Raw genomic sequence first — 19,983 nt, 5'->3', positions numbered from 1 at the left:
AATAAGCTACCATTATATCTACTAAATCTTTAAAATGATGAAAAATGTAAATTTGTGCTTAACCAAATTGAGTTATTATTCAGAGGGGCTTTATTGTAAGAGTAATTACCTTTTGTACGGTGTTGGGCCCAAAGACAGTGCAAAAGGGCCTATAAGGTAAATCACCATTCTTGCTACATCTATGTAAATGATCAGGTCAAATCTAATGAAATCCACTTTATTGTATAATAGAGAAGATTATTTTTGAGGTTATCTTTAGGAGGGTGACTGTAGAGAAAATTTTCAATAGGAAAATATAGCACACTCTTGTGGATTATTAGATTCTCCTCCTGTTTATTGTCTGAGCTATTTTACATCCCCTTTGTAAACAGCAGATAACTACATGGTTTTGTTACCCAGCTGTAAATTGGACTGGCATATATTGTCCACCCTAAATGCCAGTCTAAAGCTAAATTAAGATCTTTTGGACATAAGGCTTCAAACCAACCAAAGAGGGATAATACCTCAAATCCCCTGACCTATCGTAATACAGGGTTCCACTCTTTTATGCACACCCATTGTGGTAGTTAGATTTAGTTGTCAACTTGGCCAGGTGAACGCACCTAGTTCTATTGCTGTGGACATGAGCCAATGGCATGTGAACCTCATCTGTTGCTGATTACATCTGCAGTCGGCTAGGAGGCATGCCTGCTGTAATGAACGATGTTTGATTTAATTGGCTGGTGCTTAAATGAGAGACTCAACATAGCACAATCCAAGCAGCTCAGCATACTTCATCTCAGGACTCGCAGCTCAGCCCAGGCCTTTGGAGATGCAGAAAGGAATCACCCCAGGGAAAGCTGTTGGAACCCAGAGGCCTGGAGAGAAGGCCAGCAGAGATCGTTCTGTGCCTTCCCATGTAAGAAGGAACCTCAGATGAAAGTTAGCTGCCTTTCCTCTGAAGAACTAATGAAATAAATCCCCTTTTATTAAAAGCCAATCCGTCTGTGGTGTGTTGCATTCTGGCAGTTAGTAAACTAGAACACCCATCATTACCTATGACCTATATTACCTATATGACCTGGAGTGAGCAGTTATAATTATTTCTAAGGTTATGAAACAGAGCTTTAATACAATCCTAAATGCCCTTCAGGCTCTTTAGGCTTAAGTTATATAGCTTCCATCAGTGGTCTTGCAAAGCAGATGGGTTTTAAATATCATGACTGCCAGTGAACAATACTGATTTTATGTTAATACATCTGGCTCAGTGACAATTCACCTAAATATTTTAAAAGCCAAGTTACGGTATTTCATGGTATTAGTCAAACTCAAATATTTCAAGGGACCTAGTTTCTTGATTTAATAGAATATAGGGACAAATTTGTATGCTTTAGTTTTATGCTTTAACCTGTGATTACCAAGCTATTTGCTTTTATTTCTTCTGGTACAAACTTTGTTCAGTGAATCTGTTCAAATTCCTTGTAACCCTCAAGACAGATAGTTTGCTCTAAAGATAGCTGATCAGAAGGAAAATGAGGGAGAAGTGGGACTTACTCTAGTGGATCAAGACTAAAAATAAAAACAAAAATAAAAGTAACTGACCCTGACTAGGAGAGAGAGCTGTACTCATAATCTGGTCAACTGAGTAAATAAGTAACACCATTCTAAGGGTGTTAATGTCATTGAAAAGCCAGCCAATGCATCCCACTACAATCAAGAGAAGAAACAAACATGACAAATGAAAATGAAAACTGGAACAGAATGAGCCTACTCAACGCCTGGCAAGAAACAAAATCAATGGTGGCAACTGGAGTGTTTTGGCCAAGTCTCCAATGAGATTATTGGGAAAATGACTAAAAGTGAGGACCATTAAGTAAAATAAAATGGCCACCTGCATTGGGCATTGCCAGGAGGAACCCTTTTAAAGAAAGTGTTTTCCAGATGACAAAAACTGATCTGGAGGGACTTTCTAAGAAATGGCACGATGGAACATACCCTACAGACTGCAGTTAGCAATATCTGGTGGTAGAACAGTCTCAGTCCAGGAAAGTGCACTTGTTAGATTGGACATACCTAACTAACCAAGGTATGGCTAGTAATCTATGCCTCATCTGTAAGACTCTCCTTTGTAAAACGGAAACAACATCAGTCAATCAAAACATTCTTCCCTTGCTTTCGCCCTATATAAGCTTACCCTTTCCGTTCCCTCAGGGGAGCTCCTTCTACCTTCTGAATGACATGCTGCCCAATTCATGAATCACTCAATAAAACTGTAAGCAAAAGTTTTTCTTTTAACAGTACCTACTTTACTCATTTAACAACATGATCTTGAGAAATACAAAGCAAACTACTAACAGAATTACGAGGAAAAACTCAAAATCAAAAAATCATGGTGGGATATTTTAAAACATTTCTCTCATAAGAGGCAAAAAACTATTAAGGATATAGAGGATTTGCAAAACTAAATTATGAAACTTGATAATATATAATTTGTCTGTAATAAAGTATATTCACATAATTTATATTTAAGTAGCTCTGAATGAACCATAAAATATATATTATTATCAAGCCCAGGGGGATCATTTATAAAAACATGTAACCCATACAGTAGGTCATAAATTAACACATAATTTTTTAAATCACAAAGATCATATTCTCTGACAAAGAAATATAAAATAGAACTCAACAATGGAAAAACAAAGCTCCCCTTAAATTTGGAAATTTAAATGGACACGTTTAAACTCATTTGTTTAAAACAAACTCAATGGAAAATACAAAGTATTTCTAACTTGAAATAAACAAAACCAATCAAGGAAAGTACATATATTTAAAAACTATGGCACTATGGAATACAGCTAAAGTAATATGTAGTAGTAAATGTATAGCTTTACACACATTTATTAAATAATTAAAAAAGAACAAAAAAGAGAGATGAAAGACTGAGAAAAAGTAATAAACTTTTCCATTTAAAAGCTAGACAAAAAAATAAGGTAAAACTGAAAAATGTAACATGAACAAAATAATAAATGCTGTGTAAAAGTGAAGATCAATGGTACAGAAAACCAGTGAGCAAGAAATCACCCATAAAACCATTAATTTAGCACGTATAAACTTGATCACCAAATCAGCCAAGAGAAGAAGGTTGTAAATCAATCTCACATAAACAGAAATGTAGAAATTGAATATAAAATATTAGCCAGTTAATTTCAGCAGCATATTAGATAAACTACACACATCTACACACACACTCACATCTAGTTGTGGTGAGAACATGGGTTTTGAAATCGGAGAAGGCTGGATCTGAATTCCAAACTAGCCACTTACGAGGTTACTTATCTAGTATTCCATGTTTATGGCATTTGTTTAGTTAATTCGATTTCACTCAAAAGCATTTACATACTAGAACTCTGGAGGTTCTTAATTTAATCACTTAAAGCTACGTTTTGTTTTGTTTTGTTTTTGCCATAAAAGCAACCATCTCAGTTTACTGTGTAAGTTAACCATGAAATTGAAGAGCCCCTCATCTTGACATACTGTTTGTGAACTGCCATAACCCTAATACTGAAGGACCAACCGCAGGGCACAAAGCCCAAGCTCCATCCACTGCATCGGAATACTATGCCATTTGGAGATGTACGTTTCCGCAATGACATGGCCTGAGTTCTCCAAGATGATTTTGTAACTCAGTGAAGTCAAGTAGGGTCAAGCTGTCTTCTTGAAGTCATTCCCATAAAGAAAGTTGTCATCTCATCTCATCATCAGAATCAATGTCCGCATGCTGCAAGAGTCTTTGGAGATGATAATCAACCCTCTTTGAAATCTGAAAGACACATGTTGAGTGGCTTGGGTGCCAGGGAAAATTAATGTTAATGAGCAAATTAATAAAAACAGGTTGATTTCCAGCCAGTTGCCAAAAGTGGGCACGCTGGCGCTGGGCCAGCTTTCAACCACCTGCAAGCAGTGTCCTTCCACCTGCTGGTGGAAAATCCACCACTTATAGTCATCAAAACAAATGTGCTGTAGCTTGCCTTTTTAAGCAACTTTTTACAGGTATAATTTATTCTGTTAAAATGTCACCACCTTAGACCACCTCAGGGCTCTAAGGAAAGTTGCTGATAGTTTTCTACCTAATCTGATAGTTACAATCCTGGAATTTCCCCAGGTCTTCTCCTTTAATCTATTTCCTGTACACCAAATGTGATCATGCACTTTACTTTATTTGTGTAAGGTTATCAGACCTCGCTCAGACACCTGAATATACATGTGTGGGATGGAGGGGAGGCAGGAATTTCTCCTGGAGAGTAGCAGATAGGATCGTGAGAGCTATTCTTTCTCTCTCTTTCTGTGAGATCTGTTTAATTTGTGTGTCTCCTGGAAACATGAAGGGTAACTAATAATTTGGGCTTAATTGTCTTGTCTGGTGACAAAAGTCAGATTCGTCTTGTGTAATTTCTTTAGGAACTAACATGACTATATTATAGGTCATAAACAGTAAGTTTAGTATAATAAAAGTTCTGTGGCCATACAGTACCATATAAAAATAATCATATTGTCCTCTAGACATGGCTGCTTTATCTTCAGTAATTTGCATTTTTTACCTTTCCCTACAAATACTACTTATTGAATTAAATCCAAACTCTAGAATGCAATATAGTGAACGTTAAAGAATGAACTGCAATATTCTAAGAGAAAATAATGCTTTTGTTTTTCAGGATTTTCTAAGGCTTATTGTGGTGTTGATGATATTTTAAATATTTTCGGTAATTTTTAAGTAACTTTTAGAGTAATTTTAAAACACTTTTAGTATCTTTTAGAGATAAAAGAGATGTTACTGTTGGATTTTAACTAAATTCAATGCAATGATGGTAAACATTATATATGCAGAGGGAAGTTTCTCAGTAATTTTTAATATGTATATAGCTTTTTGTCCAGAGCAGTTAACTTTATACTTAATTGTTTTGAATTTCCAAGCTTTATCTCTCTGAAAGAAATGTTTTATAATCAAGTGACTAGATGAGGTGAGTTTAATTTTTCTAAAAGAAAATCTAAACAGCTCCTGATCACGTAGGAATCTTCCTTAGACAGATCAAGGAAATATTTTAAAAATAAAGATTCAGAAAGCAAAAAGTTTCCCCCTGGGGGGAATCTACACCACCAGGCTACCCCTAAAACAGGCTATCTCAAATTAACCTATAGTCTCAGAGTGAATCTCCAACTCCTCTGAGCAAATATATGTCAGAGCAAGATATACTGGTTGGTGTGTGTGTGTGTTTAAGGAAAGATGAAAAGGTATACTTTAATTCCTCTACCGTAGTCAGTAAAAGAAAACTTCAAAGAACTACTGGAGGATGCTGGCAGACAGCCAAAAATATTTAACAGTTAGCAAGGGCGAGTGGCGTCTTGCTGCCTTATTTTTCATAATGGTTTAAAGAGCTTAACTCTCCTCCCTGTCACTGAAACCTTAACCCATGTGCACAGGGCTGCGCTTTCCATCCGTGCAAGACTAGGCCACCCTCTCTCGTGCCCAGGTTCTGGCCTGATGGAGGGGAGCTAAGGAAATGCAACTGCAACTCAAGGTTTCCTTTTTAATTGGTCACGGTCACGCTATTCAAATAGGAAGAAATCTGCAACCCATTAGACATTTTCCTCCAGCATTAATGGTCAGAAAAATTAATTATATTTTGTAGACTTTCCTATTACTGTTTCTTTTTTCCGGTTTGGCTATGTTCTCAAAGGACCGTGCCTGGATAGCAGCATGTACAGTCAATTCGGTTGCGAAAGAGAAAGAAAAACAAAGCTAAAGGATTTGATAAACTCGCAGTCCTATCCTTGGAGGGAATGGAGGGTGACAACAGGGAAAAATGGCTAAGCGTTTGGCTTACATAGGAACTAACATGAGGTAGCTCGTAACAGACCTCCCCTTTGATAAACTTAACCCCAATACTCAACCACGTGCTTTTGATGCATTTCAAGCTGATCAAGGTGTGTTGCCTGTTTCAATCCCTGTCCTACCATTGAATTGTATTCCTACTGGAAAGAAAAATTGGATCAAACTTCCTACCCCAGATAACTCGGTGTTCTTGGAATAACTGAGACTCTGAGACTTCCTCGGGCAGATCACAAAGATATCCAGACATGGACCCTGAATTTCTTTACAAAAGTTTGGGTGGAATCAAATAACAGAATTAAATGCAGGGAACCATTTAAAATAATGTGCCGTTTTTACCCAGGGTAGTTTAACTAGTTCACTTCCAAAAAGACATAGCATTTTATAACTTGGCATTTTCAGAAACAGAGCATTTTATGCAGACATTTTAGAATTTCAGGGCTGGAGGCAGCCTTACAGAGCAACTAATTAAACTTTTTCAAGTTCCAAATAGGAAACTAGGCCCAAGTGACTTAATCGAAGTTAACAGTTAACTTCTAACAGAAAAGGGATGGGACCACAATCAGTTTTCTCCTTACAAAATCCTGGTAACAGGAAGACAAGCAAAACTGTACTTGCTTCCAGAACAATCTCTATGTTCTTTTTTCTGAATTTGACTGAATATAGCATGCCCTAAAGACCTGTAATTCAAAACAACATTTCTATATTCCATTTATATATATATATATATATATATATATATTCAGACACATATAAGCATGTAATAAGAATAAGACAGACACATATAAGCATGTAATAAGACAGTAGAATATTTTAAAAGCAGGATTTGTCCTTACAATTTATTACAACATATTGGGTGGTTGTATGCTCTGGGATTCACTATACATCTCCTTTAAACTCTTTTCTAAATACTATTTTAACACACAATAGCCAGCCTTCCACTTCAAATGCAGGAATGTGATTTCTTAAAAGCATCAGGTTAGAAATCAGGAATTATTTTAGGATTACTTGAATTTATTATGGTGACATTTAATAATTATTAACAAAGAGGCAACTAAGGAAAAAACTGCTTCTATACATATAATTTTTATGGGTATAGCAATTTATGATTTTCAGAACATTTTCATTTTCATAGTAACCTGAAGTTCCAAGTAATAGAAATTGCACTTGGATTCTGGTCTTTTATCTCTTAGTCATTTTTTTTTTAATTGCATTAATAGCAATATGAAAATGGTCAATTTATGGAGAAAGTGCCATTCCGCCCATCCCCCCACACACACATACACACAGTGGGCACCTGTTACTTCCTTCTGATAATAGGGCCTTAATTTTCCTCTTAGTTCCCATGGTTCTGGGCATCTAAACCCTTCTCCTTGCATTCCCACCTCCCCAGACTCACTCATATCTCTCACCACATAAGCAGACACATGACCCAGTGCTAACGGACAGGTTTCATTCCCCTGTCAGCAGTGATTGGTTTCATGATAGGTCTTGAATGAAGTAGTTCCAAAGACTGAACCCCAAAACTTTCCCTGGAGCTATTACAAAAGAAGTTTTCTTTTTCTGCTATGAATCACTAAGTTTCGAGGACATGGTTTGAGAGCAATCCTTTTGTCATCTCATAAAGAGGGCTTGCTGAGAAAACAAAGTCACCCCAAGGAGAGTGGAGTAGACACAGAGCTACCACTCTCGCCTCTGGATCCAGCCAGGCCTGAACATAGCATATCTGTGGAACTTCAGTGCCATGTACCTAGAAGCCCCACTCCCACACACACACACTCACACACACACTTGTTTCTGTTTCAGCTAGTGTAAGTTGGGTTTTTGCCCCTTCCAGCCTCAAACAGCAGAGGCTTAAGCAAGAAAGTGGTAGGAATCTAAACTTTGTCCTTTCCACTAATTTTTCCCCTTTAAATGCAGGCAGCAGATCATTAAGTTTTAGGCAATTGGGGCTTCAAATTGTGAACTCAATCTGGATTGTTTTCTCAGTCTAAACTCTTGTCTTTTCTCACAGTCTTCTGAGTATCCACTTTTTGAGATAGTACTATGGTCTTGAGAATACCAGAAAATTTTGAACAGGGTCTTCTTCCCATTAGCAGATTAGTTAGTCCAAACAGAAGCATAAGAGAATAGTCCTTTTTGAGTGGTTTCTGCAGAGTTGACCCAAATACTTAACTGTTGAACTCAACCAGAAGGATTCAGGAACTCTGCTAGAGCACTGAAGTCAGGAAACATGAACATTAAGTGTGACACTTGTGCTTTTTCACCCCTTTCTATAATTGTTTTTGGAGAAAGGAAAGAAGACGTGAGTATGTCTTAGTTCATAATTTTAAGAAGTTGGCTTATTAGTTTTAATATAGCTGATGTGAAAAAAGTAACTGATTATTTTAATTCCAATAATGTACTGTAGTAACCTTTCCCCTAAATTTTCCAAATGCTTAGACACTGAAAAGTTTTCATTTATCAGGTCAACTGATGTTTTCTTACCCTCCTCCTCATCACCATTTGAAGAAGTGAAATTAAGTAAGTCCAAAGTCTTTGTTCTGGAGTATCATATCATAATGCGATTTAATATTATTATTTTTTTAATTGCATAGGGAAATTGGTACACCAGATAGTAAACTTTAGAAATATTAATATCACTGATATGACTCATAAGCTTCTGTCATATTTTTAATGTTTTGAATGTTCCTGAGAATATAAGTTCAAGAAAATAGACTGATTCTGTAAGAAGCCATAAAATTAAGCTAAGTATAATACAGAGATAATTCTCAATGAAAAACCAAACTTTCCTCAATAGGACATCTGGTCATGAGTACTTAGACACAAGGTTTCAGTCATAGTCTCAATATTTTTATATGTCCAAAGTCTAGCCCCAAACCAGATTTCTTCTTTTATATTTAATACACTCTTCATAAATACACTGGCTGTCAGAGCATCTTCACCTCAGCCTGAGAAGTGAATGAACTCAGGGGCACATCTTGAATTTACTGATAGCCGTGACTTCAATGATACATTCAATCTGCCCTCATAGTTATCATATCTCTTTTCTATGCTACCTGGGTTATGGAGATCCTTCTAGCACAAAGCAAAGATCCCTTCAGTTTCTTTAAATGACTTGGAAGAGTATTTTATTGTGGCTCCTTTGTTTTGCCTGCGTGGAGATAGCTTGAGTAAACATCTTTTCTTATCCCCCTTTCCTAAATGTGATGGGAAAAAACCTTCTTGCAATATCAATCATTCTTTTTTCTCATTATAGTCCACTGGCTCAGCCTACCATATCCCCAGCCCCACTCAAGAATATGTGCCTGTATGTGTGTGTTCCTCACCCAATTTCCTGAGTCATATATACTAAACAAAAAAATTTAAAACCCTCAGACAAATGCTAAGGACTCCAGGAAAAAAAACATTATAAATTGTGGGGAATTTGAGGAGAATGGGATTCCACCTCTGATCCCAAATTCACAAATAATAAAACTGGGCTATCCTTCTCTAGAGACTACGTAGAAAAGAGAGAGAATCTAGAAGGCAATTAATTTGAGAGAAGACTGGTTGGCCCAGAGAGAAGCCCAATACCCTTTTTCCCTCAGAAGAAGTGACAAAAACCCAGTAAGGTAATAGCCTAATAATCCTGGAGAGATGAGGTCTTATCAGCACCCTACAGATTCCTGTAATTATGAGGAATGATCAGAGTAAGTCCCGGCCCTAAAGATGGCATAGACCTGGGAGAGAGAGCACATGATCCAACAAGATGGGGTGAACAGAAAAAGGGGTTGTCTCAGCAGTGACCTACCTAAATTAATGACCAAGGACCAGACTGCACACACACATAGCACTACTGAAGGCCTCCAGAATCAGTACAATCTCAGGGAAAAGCGTGTGCATGGCAATCCCAAATTAACTGAGATTAAAGTATCTGCATACTCTCAAAATGAAATTACATTGATTTTTTAAATATAAAGAAAGTTATAGGTCACACACATCTGAGTTGTTGTTGGATTTATACTTGCTAGGAAATTATAGCTTTTCCACATAGTCCAGGGACAATATATTTATGCTTGATATGCAGAATTTCCATAAAATGTTGTTAAAGCCGTTTTCACAACTTTCAAATCCTTCAGTTCTTGTCCCTCCACATGAGGATTAAATGTATATATTTTAATACATGAATTTAACTAGTTCACGCAACAAATACTGAGCGTCTCCTATGTGTAAAGTGCTATACTACACAATGTGAAAAATACAAAGAAATATACAACATACAGTCTCTTCCTTCAAGGGATTTATCATTTAAAAGGGGGAGACAAACTATTAATGTAGTATATTGATATGCATCAAAAGAAATGATCAAAGTTTTATTAGTTTAGAAAACTGAAAGATCCATGAGCTGGAATTGTCAAAGAAAGTAGCCCAGAGAAGTGTTTTTCAAACAGTGGATGAAGATGCATTGGCCAACATGAAATCATTCTATGGAGTTGTGGCCAATATTTTAAAAAACAAAGTAGACTATGGAGGGATGGGTTATGACAAGGATAGGTAGGAGGGAACAAGATAGGGGAGAGAAGCATAGAGGAGGAAAGGAAAGAGGAAGTGAGAAGAGAGGAGATGAGGAGTAGGGGTTGGAGGGCAGGGGAATCAGATGTATTGCATATACAAAGGCTATACTTTGATAAAACTTTTGTTTCAGATGTTTCTCTGTGTGTTTTATATTCCCTGGGCCATGACATAATATTGTGGCTAATGGTCAAATGTTTTTAAGCCATTAGCACATAGGAGGTGGAAATTGAACAATTACTTGAAAGAAGGCTAGAACTATAAGAAGGCTAACAGGAAAGTAGAACAGTAGTAGGAGCTATAGGAACCAACGTGAAAATCAGCAAGCAGTGTAGAAGCAATAAGTAAATAACCAGACAGTTTATGTAAGGAAGTAAGCAGAAAGGTCACGTCAATATCGCTGAGACAGACTGCTGGAAACGCAGCTAAAAAATTTTTTCTTTAACATCTTAAGGCTAGTTCCCACTAGAAGTCTTTGGTCAGGTGAACCAAATCACTCCTCTTAAATCACTTTTTTAAGTATGAATTCATCGCTTCGATATACTGTTTATTGCCCTTTGAGAGAAACGCTTTCCCACCACCACACATAATTCCAATTAAGCAAACTTCTCTCTCCCTCCCTCCCCCCCCCCCTTCACACACACACTCACACTTTCTTGTGGATTAAGATATAGATGAAAGTCAATATAATACTCCCTATGCTACATACCCTTGATACTCAAAAATCGCAATCCCATAGCCCTGACCGGGACTCGGCCCTAAATCCTCTGTGACTTAAATTGCATCACTATCACCCCCTTTAGAAACATATTTTTCCTTCAAGAATGGTGGAACAGGAAAGTGGCAACACTTAAACCGCATCCCTGAGCATTTATCATCTCTACAAACTCTACAGCCCAAGCAAATGTCTGCTGATAGGGATGTCAAGTTCTCTAGCAGTTAGTATTCCACTCAGCAGGAGAGAATGCGAGTCTTGAGAGAAAGAAACTGGAAAGATCCCAGAATCCTTTTGCTATTGGCTCAACTGGCTCAACTGCTAGACATGTTTCTACCTTTAGCTGGAAGGGATGATAGAAATTCTGAGTCAGGAAAAGATGTAAATGCATATTTTTTTAATTTTTGTTTTTATGCCCTGCTGTTATTTTTCTTAAAACACCAAGGAGTTAACCAGCAGAGGGACTAGGCATACCGGCAATGCCCAAAGGCAGGACATACATAGAAAATGAGGATCTTTAAAAAAAAAGTGAAGATCTTTTCATGAGAAGAAATCAACTCACCCCAACATGTTTCTACCAAATTCCTACTATGTGGGAGACTAAGATGTCATTTCAAAATAAGTAGTTTTGAGAAGCCAACAGTGATGTACAGGAACCAGATTCCTTTTGGATTTGTTTTCTGATGGATGACATTGCACCAAATTGATTCCTGTCATCTACATACACAGCCTAGGGTCTGATGTCCTGACCTGTTTCATCTCATCACTGGAAACCTCACCAAGCAGTTTCATAGACTCTTTCCCAGACAAGACAAGCAGTACTCAATATCAGTTAATGAAATTTCCGTGGACATCGCCTCTGTGTAGGTTTTTTCACAAAAGAATGTGTGTATTGCCAACCACCCCACAAAAACCCCTATTCCTTAAGAAACCGCAGTAAAATTCTTAGATGATTTCTGGTAAGTACTTTATCTGTACAATCCCTTCTAGTCACTTCACCATCTTTATAGATGTAATCAATTATTTCAGTCAAGCAAAGTACACTGCCAACTTTCCAGATTTCCTAGCATGATTTTAACTACCAGCTTAGGGTTTTATTCAGTATGAGCATAAAAGTTATTATATTCTAATTGCTTGTGATTGTTACTGCATTGAGATTTATTTTTGTTGGTTATTTCAAGAGACTGTTAAAATGAGTTTAGTGACTTCATTTTGGTTTTCCTGATTGATTCTATTATTAGGTCTGTGGAAGCCTGGGGCTTTTTGGCCTTGCTGAACATCTTGAACAAGTTTTTAAACAGTTTGGGTTTGGCAAAACCTATTTTGCCAAGAACATTGCCCCTTAATTTTTCAAAAACCACGTGCATTTTAAGGAAAATGTACCCCATATGTTCCTAATTCCTCTGTACTAAGCACATCAAAATGTTTTGCAAGAGCTGCTTGATTTCCAAGAAGCCTTAGGAGCCTTCCTTATAAGACCTTTTAAGTCATTTTCTTTGAAAACAGGAAGTTTCTCTTGCCAAGGGTACAGTTATTTAGACACCAACTGTTTCAAGAAACTCATGAACTAATTGTACATATGTCATGTTTCTCTAGGATATATTCACCGAATGAAATGATAGCAAAATCAAAACAAACAAAAAATCTTAAAAACACCTGCTTCAAAAAGAGTTTGCTGAAAAGAAAGTTTTGTTCTTTTCTTATTTCAGTTCTAGAGAGGTTCCTCTAGAATCTCACAAGAATGTTTGCTTTTAAATGTTACAAATACACTTTTTTCAGATGACTTGGACATTTTAATTCAGGTTATTTCCATGTTAATATTTCTATTTTTAATCCCAGCAGTGAGAATTAGAAGAATGCTACCAAACCAGTACATGTTTGTATCAATGTATATGTCCGTATATAAAATGCTGTGTGTGTATGTAAGTGTGTGCACATGTGTGTGTGATTTTAGATTTTCTTGTGTGTTCTCAGGTAGTTTCAACATCCCTCATTTGTTTCTGATTCCAGGTCATTTAATAATCATTCTTCCTGGTTTAGATCCAGGCTCTTGTGTGTTAAGCAGAAGAAGCCTGGAATTTCGGAGGGCTGCACCTTCACCCAAAACTCCCGTGGAGAGGTCAGATAACTTATTGGACCCATTTCTAGCTGATTTTCTAGGGTATCCATACATCGTAGAAACTTTCCTATCCCTCAGACCTGCAAGGACCCCACCTTTTCACTTTGTCCGGAGTAGACCTTCCTTCAGATCTACCGCATTTTTTAATTTCCTGGAAGCAGAGATCTCAGTTCCCACTGACCGTGTTCTTTGAAGCTCTCTGATCAGCCCCTTCTTTCTCTGTCAGCACACTGCCTGGCTGATGTAATCTGGATGCCAGTTTGCTACTAGGTAAAACCACATACTCAGAACCCAAAAGATATCACAGCAGAGCGATTAAAGGCTAATACTCATTTATATGAGAAATTATATTATTCTGGCACTGTGGTATATGTAGCATGTTATATGTTAATGCTATTCTTTATTACCTTCAAAATGTTTAAACAAAATACATAAAATGGATAGATTGCTTTCAGCTTCTCTGGATCTCAGTTTCTTCATCTATAAAGCAATGGAAATGGATGGAATGATGTCTACAGTTATTTCCTGCACAACTATATTATGAATCTATTCTTTTAATTTTTTTTGTTAGAAAAGTTGTAGGTTTAAAGAAAATTCATGCATGAAATACAGGAGTTCTATTTGCCATCCTATTATTAACACCTTGCTTACATATAGTGTGGTATACTTGTTAAAATTGATGAAAGACCATTTTTATAATTTTACTATTAACTGTAGCCATGGTTTACATTAGGGGAATCTATTTATTCTCAACACACTAACTTGCCAGCCATTCTGAACCTGGAAGAACAAGTCATTTGCAGTTAGTATTCAAGGTCGATAGGGCTTCTTGATTGTAGAATTTAAGAATTCAGTCTTCAGTTTCTATTGTATGCTAGGTGCTTTGCTAGGATTAGGAATAAAAAGAAGAAACAAACACATTCTTTCTTCATGAATTTTAAGGGAGCTTAGAAAAATAAGTGTCTGAACAGCTGTTGTAATACCTGATTAAAATTTTCATTGATAGGGAAGAATTTCACTGACAGAGGTAGGACACTTTGTCTGCCCTTGACATGGAAATATAGAAATAGGGATGCTCAAACTTAAGGGAATGGCTGCCAAAGAAGGCATTGTTTGTTAGAATAACAATACAAGCTGATCAGGAACAATATTGATTATTCTAAGGAGAGGATGAGATGGGATTCAAAAATTATTTTAAAAGTCATGTCATGCAAATAATATGATTTAATTGCACTTATTTTGTGCAACAAATGTACTTCTATCAGTTTTCAAACAAAGTACACTGTGGTTAAATTTCCCATTTTTTAAAAATATTATCATAACTTTTGTTGGGGTATATATTCCTGGGTGGCGCTTTTCTTTCAAGAACAAAACTTTCTTTTCAGCAAACTCTTTTTGAAGCAGGCGTTTTAAAGATGTTTTGCTTGTTTTGATTTTGCTATCATTTCATTCAGTGAGTATATCCTAGAGAAACATGACACATGTGCACAAACACCCTAGAACATCCATTGTGCTGCAATTGCCACAAGAAGACAGGACAATAAAGAGCACCATCAGAAAAAATTCATTAGAATGAATACTCTAACACCCCCCTCCTTCATACAGAATCATATTTTCTCCAGGTCTAGAAACACAGCCTGAGATTTCTGATAAATATTTATTAAAAAGGTCATGTTAGAGTTGGAGGAGGACCACAAAACATGGAAAAGTATACTAACATAAGTCATTGAGACATAGGAAGACATTTTTAAAAAGAGGACTCATCTAAAAAGATGAAAGCTTTTAAAGTAATAAACTGTAACATTAGTAGAAACTTCTTCAGGAGGACTAAACAATTTTATGAAAACTAAGAAATACAAATGGGTACCTGCTTAAGTGTTTAAAATAGTAAATGGCAGATCGATTCACAATTCTCTATTTAAGTTGATCTAAAGCTTCTGGAATGTACGTCATCAACACTTCTGATTTGAATCCTAACCAGCAAAAAGTACTTCTCAGGCAAATCATCTATTGGTTGCATCGCTAGAAGCAGGCCCACTTTGTGAGTATGACTTCAATTGGAAAATTTTAGTGAATTGTCCTTAAAAAAAAACGTGGAACCTCAAAACTATGTCAGATCTGCCAATATGTTGCAAGAGTCCCCAGGTTTGTCATGGGGTTGGACATTTGCTTTCTTCTATAGCTTTTGGTTAGGGTACATGTGGGTAGGAGAAAGAATGAATTTCCCAGGATGAAATAATAGGGCCATAAATAGTCATCTCTTACTATTCCTTATTTCCTTATGTTGTATTTGACTAAATAAAGAAATAAATAAGGAAACTCGAAATAAAAGAGAAAGTAAATCCAAACAACTTGAGTGTTCAGTATATTATAAAATAGAATAATCAATCTAACTAACTTGCACTACAGAGTTTAAAAGCTTTTGTTTGATAGACACAGAAAAAAAAAAGTAATGAATAAACCAACAGAATTCTAACTACCTAAACTCTATGTTTAAACTCGCATCTTGAAAGGTTTCATTTTAACTTGACTTTGGTAAAATTTACCTTGAAGTTTTCTCTGTGAAGGAATTAAAGGTAATGTGTAGGAAGATGATGAAGTAAAGGTAGGAAAAGGATACTTTTGATGAAAATAGGTGATTTCAATGCAAATTTTTCTGATGAATAGAATTGTTAAAGATTGAGAGATACTTAGAACTATTAAATGGGCCATTTTATTTTTTAACCATCCACAATGACTCTGAGAGATAAAATTAGGTAGGTTTGAAGAGCTTTCCATTACTAGGGAAGTAGTCAAAGTAACCACAGCTAAATAAATTTATTTATCTGTCATTCTAGCAAAGTTGGTCTTATCTTTTTATTAAGCTGTGCTTAACCAATGCCCACTTTATCAACAGTCGAGCACCATGTCCTTCCAATCCTGCAGTGATGAGTGTCTGAACTGATGATTATGGTAATAATACAAACTGGGCTTTATTCTGTTTTTACGAATATAAGTAAACAACAGAGTTCCCGAAGAAGCAAATTCTTTACCCACGTGAGTTGTATGAGCTTTACCAGAAGAGCAAGATTTGATGCCCTCAAGGGGACAATTTATTAAAGGGAGCTGGAAGTGCATGTTCATTTCAATGGTATGAAAAGAGCAAGGGCATCATTTCAGAAAGTTACTTAAGGGCACTGGGATTTCTGTATCAGGTATTATGTAAACTTTATTTGAACATGTACCCAATCCTTCCAAGCAGTAACAGCAACATGACAACACTTATTAGACTATTGTGAAATATAATCATATAGAAGTAGTTAGAGGAGAGCAACGTCTGGACATCAGGGCATCTCAGTGTGTGTGACCAATCATGGACAAAACACTTAACTCAGTTTATTCATCTCTAAACATGGTCGTTAAACAAGACGATCTCTAAGAGCTCTTCCAACTCTAAAATAAGATTATCAATTGGCTTCCTTTCCAATATGTTCATTTCTTTCATCCATTTTTATTTCATTACTGCCTCCTCCCCGACTCATCCCAAAATTTATTCATAATCACTTTGAATCAAAACAAGATTTTAAGTTCAATTTTCTTTCTGCACTCTCTCCAAAATATATGGAGGAAATGAAGGTGATGCAAAAGCTGTTTTATGATTATGGCTAAACAGTTTAACAAATAATTTCCATACCCAAATACATGAGTTTTGACCCATCAGCTCATTTCTCACCTCCTCTATTTTCCATCCCCAAAATAGATGATTACTTACTCATTGTGTAAAGAAGGTGTTAAAAACTTTTCTTGGACATTGATAAAAAGGCAAAGCAGAGATGCAAAGCCAAATTAAAACCTGTAAATCTTCTTTGGAATCTTGATTGGTTCAGTCATCAGGTGTTTTAAAAAAGAAATGAGTGACGAGGAAGAGTATGGATCTAAAACTTAAGCCAGATTGCCATTAGATAAAATTCAATGTGACAAAAATTTAAGCTATTGTTGTACAAATGGAGGAGTACACCATAAAGAAATTAACCACGTATTTATACAGCTCATCACCTTTCTGTCCCTAGTCTCATATTTCAGAGTTTAGGACTTAGCCCCTTAGAATATGGTCCCCATAGTCTCCATTCCTAAAGATGAGTCATCTATATACTTCTGTGTCATAAGGCAGTCTGAAAATACCAACTCACGTTGGATTATTATGGGCATGTACACAAACACCCTAGAACAGCTTATATATTATCTCTTTGAACATAGGAGCTCACCTTTATCTTCCTATTTCCCAGCATCTAACACTGTGTACACAGTAGGTGATCCATAAAATTGTGTTGCATTAATATGAATAAAGTGTTTGATGTATTGCTATCCCTTTTAAGTTTGAGCAAGAATTGAATATTAACAAAACAATAAAAGGCTTTTTACTCACTATTCACTAGTGTCAGGCACTTTACATATTTTATCTTTAATCTTAAAATTACCTTATGGGACATTATTATCCCCATTTTACAAAAGTGGACATTGACCTTCTGAGAAGTTAAGTAAATTGCCTGTTATACAATTAGCCATTGGTAGCCTGGGACTCAATCCCAGCCTGTCGGCTCACTTTCTTCTCTCGGTCCCTGATGAACCTAAAGCCATTCCTGTGGCTTGATGAATACTATTAGAGAAAAATGCACCACTGCTCCAGGGCTAGCTGATATCTCATAACCAGATCCCCAAATGACAATCGCTTTGTCTTGTCACCAGGTAATTTTTTGTTGTTTTATCAAAATGTTTGTAAAAGTATTCCTGTCAGAAGGAATGCCTATCTGAGGAATATACACGTATCAGTGCAAAAGAATCAAATGAAAGGACCATGTGGTGAATAAGAGGGGCTGGAGGAGGGCTGGGAGAGAGGAAGGACAACTACTGCAGTCCTTGCAAACTCACTACAAGAGCCAACAAAATTAAGTCCTCAACACTCAAGCTCTTTTCCCAGAGGCCAAACCATTGGGAATCAGAGGATCAAGAACTTCCCATCTTCCTTAATTCCTTGGTGATGTCCTTAGGTCAGGCACTCTCACAATCTGGAGAATCCTTCCTTTAACCCGTGTAGTGATTGTGTAGTGATTGTGACTTGCTGATGCTGGAGCCCTCCCCCCCCCCCCCCCATATCTCCATTACTTGCATTGGGAGAAGATAAAAAATCATGCCTGGTCACATGGAATCACCTAACAAGCAGGAAGTAAACAACAGCAGTTCTAGCCTTTGACCAGGGTTGACTCTTCTTACAGAATACTTTAAGAACTCTTGTCATCATTATGGAATCTGGTCCTTACGGGCCTTAGGGGATGCACATACTCCTAAAGACTTCATCAATTGTCACTTTGGCTCATTTATCCCTAAGGTTGCCGAGTCAAAAGACTCACTTGTCATACCCTCAAGTTCTTCTTTTATGCCTTAGTCAGAGGTGGTTACCACCAGAACCTAATGCTTGCCTTCTTAAAAATAGTACATGCAGAATATAAACATTCTTTGTACTTGACCCTCTTTCTTCAACATCCAAGATGACATGACCATAAATGAAATATGACTAACCTGATTCACTAAGCCTATTTTTTATATTTATAACTACTATGCATACAGATAATAAATATCACATTCTTATTTGTCATAAATATATGCTTGAAATTCTTCCCACGCATTGTGCAAATTGTTCTATATAAATTACCTCACATAATCCTCCCAACAAACCTATGAAGTAGTATTGGAAAGCACTGAGGCTCAGAAAGTTAAATGTGGCCAAGTTGTGCAGTTATTTAAATAAACTTTATAGACATAACTAAGTTCACAACAAACATATGCAACTTTATATAACAAACTAAATACATTACCTCCTAATCCATTTAGAAAAATTAATTACATCTTCTGTAATATTAAGAACTTGTCTAAATCACTATTTTGCTCATATCAAATGCTGATGTATTTGGGCAGTTGTTTCACTTTTTCTTGACTGCTCAAGCAAATACCATGCAGTGGGTAGGCTTAAGCAATGGGAATTTATTAGTTCACAGTTTCCAGGCTAGGAGAAAGTCTAAATCAAAGTGTCATTGAGGTGATGCTTTCTTCCCAAAGACTGATGTTCTGGGGCTGGGTGCCAGAGTTCCTTGGTGTTGGGCTTCCCTGTTACATGGTAATGCTTATGGTGACCTTGACTGGTCTCTCCATTCTCTCCTTGGTTCCATTGAACTTCAGCTTCCTGTTTCCTATAGCTTTCTCTCCCTGTGTCTGAGTTTCATTCTGCTTATAAAGGACTCTAGTAATAGGATTAAGACCTGGTTCAAGTTTGAAAAAGCTGCCAGAATGCAAAATGCCAAAACCGGAATGGCTTTTAAAAGGGGAAATTCGTTAAGTTGAAAATTTACAGTTCTAAAGCTGTGAAAGTGTCCAAATTAAGGCATCCAGGGAAAGATACCTTGGTTCAAGAAGGCTGATGATATTCAGGGTTTCTCTCTCAGCTGGAAAGGCACATGGTAATGTCTGATAGCTTTCTCTCCAGGAATCTTTCACTGCTTCCCCCGGGGCTCTGTCAGTTCTGGTGGCTTTGAAGCTCTTTCCAAAATGGATCCCTCTTAGAGGGCTCCGGTAAGCAACCCCACCTTGAATGAGTGGAGACACATCTGCATGGGAACCATCTAATCAAAGATTACCACCCACAGTTGGGTGAGTCACATTTCCATGGAAACAATAAAAAAGATACCACCCAGCAAT

General features: G+C 36.7%; 1 protein-coding gene across 4 annotated transcripts in view; it reads right to left on the bottom strand.

The window, feature by feature from the left end:
- The window catches only part of LOC143668935 (uncharacterized), a 272,166-nt gene that overhangs the window by 64,685 nt on the left and 187,498 nt on the right, over window positions 1–19,983 (bottom strand). The window contains exon 4 of one of the 4 annotated variants that reach the window (XM_077143559.1): window positions 3,265–3,799. The exons of the other annotated variants lie outside the window; for them this stretch is intronic. The gene's annotated coding sequence lies outside the window, so the exon portion shown is untranslated. Of the gene's footprint in view, window positions 1–3,264; window positions 3,800–19,983 lie in introns of those variants that run through there. 4 annotated transcript variants of the gene reach the window in all.

The sequence above is a fragment of the Tamandua tetradactyla genome, chromosome 25 (assembly GCF_023851605.1).
Source record: "Tamandua tetradactyla isolate mTamTet1 chromosome 25, mTamTet1.pri, whole genome shotgun sequence".
In the NCBI taxonomy this organism is placed as follows: Eukaryota; Metazoa; Chordata; class Mammalia; order Pilosa; family Myrmecophagidae; genus Tamandua; species Tamandua tetradactyla.
This window is presented reverse-complemented; position numbering and strand designations above follow the sequence as displayed.